The sequence below is a fragment of the Nannospalax galili genome, unplaced genomic scaffold, assembly GCF_000622305.1.
Source record: "Nannospalax galili isolate Female #2095 unplaced genomic scaffold, S.galili_v1.0 scaffold178, whole genome shotgun sequence".
NCBI lineage: Eukaryota > Metazoa > Chordata > Mammalia > Rodentia > Spalacidae > Nannospalax > Nannospalax galili.
The window spans coordinates 2438397-2441473 of NW_008341757.1; the positions used below are offsets into that span (position 1 = coordinate 2438397).

The 3077-nt window shown below is 35.7% G+C and overlaps 1 protein-coding gene across 1 annotated transcript in view; it reads right to left on the reverse strand.

Moving 5' to 3' along the window:
• The window catches only part of Jmjd1c (jumonji domain containing 1C), a 144448-nt gene extending 143810 nt beyond the window's left edge, over positions 1–638 (reverse strand). Inside the window, exon 1 of the mRNA XM_008837306.3 lies at positions 478–638. The gene's annotated coding sequence lies outside the window, so the exon portion shown is untranslated. The remainder of the gene's footprint in view (positions 1–477) is intronic.
• Between the last annotated feature and the right edge of the window lie 2439 nt (positions 639–3077).

Here is a 3077-nt window from a genome sequence, read left to right on the forward strand (position 1 = left end):
TCTCAGAAAGTAACTGACTGTGACTAGTAATAATCAGATATATAGAGATTAGAGACACAGGTGTAAACATCTAAGTTTTAGTTGCATTAAAATGAATTTTTTGTAGGGAACAGTATATTTTTAAAATGAAATGGAGATCTGTTTTAAAGGTTAAAACCTCATTCAATTTTATGTCTTACATGGTTTATACTGAGTACAATATTGTATAACTGTATTAATTGAACTGTAAACCTAAAAATTTATAGCCAATTTTGAAAGAGATACATCTTAGCTCTGGAAGTTGTTACTGAATATGTCAATGCTGTTGTAATAAATGCTTCTTCTAATTATGTGGTTATTAAATAAATAATTTTTTAAAAAGACTGAAAAATATATATATAATAAACTAATTGTCCAGATATATATGAACTTAAGTCAATGTTTATTCTATTAAAACAAGTAACTGAAAATGTTTAGTAAAACATGAACTGATCTTACCAGTGCAGGCCACTGAATCTGTCTGCTCTTTGATCCCTGAGTCTGGCTAGGGTCAGTCCTTTTGGCCCAAATTAAGTGGTACTCCACCAAGAAAGTTGAAAAATCTTCATAAACTTTAACCCACTCTCGTTTATCCCATTCAAGGTCATCAAACTCCACATACACCTATGGGAAACAAAACATAACAATCTGTGAGCAATATATAGCAATGGTATTTCAAACTACAAGCAATGAAACTAAATTTAAAAAGGCATTATCATTAACTCATTAGGTTTTTTGTTTTTCCCTTCTTTTTGATCTTTTTGAGACAGGGTCTCTCTGTAGCCCTAGCTGGCCTGGAACTCACTACGTAGACCAGGCTGGCCTTGAACTCACAGAGACCCACCTGCCTCTGCCTCCCAAGTGCTGGGACTAAAGGCATGCAGCCACGCCTGGAAACTCATTAATTGTTTTTTTGGCACAGGTCTTGGTATAATATATAGCCCAACCTGGTCTCAACCTTGTGGTCCTCCTCCTGTTTTTGCTTTCCAAGTGCTTCCCAACCAGCCCTCTAGCTTCCTTTTAAAATTATTTAACCAAATACCCTACTTATTTCTATGACAAGAAAATAAATCGTACATGACTGCATTTATTTAAGAAAAGTAATCCACAGATATTGATAAGCACACACCCTAAATACACAGTAATAACCATGTACACACTTGATCATTTTTCTTTGTTTTTTCGATCATTTTTAATAGCAGAGCTTGGGAAAGATTGTCCAAAGCAAACAGGTAGCTAGAGGTATATGAAGCTCAGCAGGGTAGAGCTTATGTTTAACACCCAAAGGTTTGTATCGTTAAAAAGAAAAAAAATATAAGGGAAAATAGTAAACAGCATATATAATAGGGTTAGCAAACCATATGGCCTTGTCAAAACTACTTCTGTCTAAAACAGTTACAAACAAATTATAAACTGAATTTGACATAAAACATTACTCAAAAGGCAGTTGGCAGTATAAAGATGGTTAATGTATGAAAATCAACCAACTACATTAACAGACTAAGGAAAAAATAATTATTTTTAATGATGCAGAAAAGGCATCTGGAAAAATTCATGAGGGGTTGGGGTGGCCCAGCAAAGTCAGCCATGGTTAAGTCTCAGCACTCTGTAAGTTGAGGCAGGAAAATTGCAAGTTGTCGTTCTATTTACATGGTGGGTTTTTTTGTTATTTTGGTCCTGTTAGCTACATTATATACAAGGCCCTTGGAGGCAAAGAGTAGTACAATTTCACTTTTGTTTTTAATTTCTAATGCCAACAGTGTGTCTACAAACTAAAGTATATACTAAAGTTTCTGTGCAAAACACATCACATGTACAAATAAATAAATAATAGTGCTGGGTGTGGTGGTGCACACCTTTAGTCCCAGCACCCGACTCGGGAGGCAGAGGCAGGCAGATCTCTGAGTTTGAGGCCAGCCAGGCCTACATAGTGAGATCCAAGCCCGCTGGGGCTACAGGAGATCCTGTTTCAAAAAGACCAATAGTAATAGTAATAATAATAATAATAATAAATAGTTGGGATAGAAAAAAAGGTGTGTGTGCTTGAATACAGCTACCATTTTACCAACTATTCACTGTGGTCACAATTCACTAGGACAAGAAAAAGAACATTTCATTCTACACAAACATTTGTAACTGCATAGCAAAACTAATCATTATGGTGCTAAAAATTCAGAAAAAAATGTGTTTGAGAGAAGAGAAAAGAGAAAGAAAGATCATGTGTGTTGAGAGAGAAAGACAGCGAGAGAGCGCAACCAAGCCTGTTAATGTGGCCTCCACAGGAGTGAGATAATCTAAGAAACAGGAAACACAAAGTATTAATTTTAAATTATTTCATAATAAACATATTGTAAATACTTCCTAACACAAAATAATTCAGCAATGAATTCTAAGATCGGGCCTCTTGGTTAATTAAGGCTCCCACATTCTTTTCTCTTTAATAACAGTTTTGTTCTGTTTTCTGAGACAAAATGTTATCTTTTAACCCTTCCTGGCCTTGAACTCATGTCAATCCTTCCACCTTAGCCTCCCACACTTTGGGAGCAGACTAAGTCACCACACCTGGCTACATTTAATTATTCTTAATTTAGTTTAGATAATTGTGAGTTGATCATACCAACTTGGCATAATATGGTCCTCATACTGTTCTATTTACTTTAAAATGAAAGTGAACAGCATGATTTTATTTGAGAAATTTGTCAAGTGGTTTTACCAAAGCCAAACAGCACCCTCACCCTAATGCTGCTTAACTACAAAAATCTTTCATGCTAAAAATAAGTGTTAGACTACATGAACATTCCTCAAAGTTCTGTCTACAACTTAAATCATCATATTTTTTATTTATAAAATAGATGGGGCTGGAAAGATGGCTCAGCGGTTAAGAACACTGGTTGTTCTTGCAGAAGACCTGGGTTCAAATCCCAGCACACACATGGCAGCTAACAACTGTCCATAACTCCAGTCCCAAGGGATCAGAAAGCCTCTTCTGACTCCGCGGACACTGCATGAAACAGGTGCACTTACCTACATGCAGGCAATACATGCATACACATAAAATA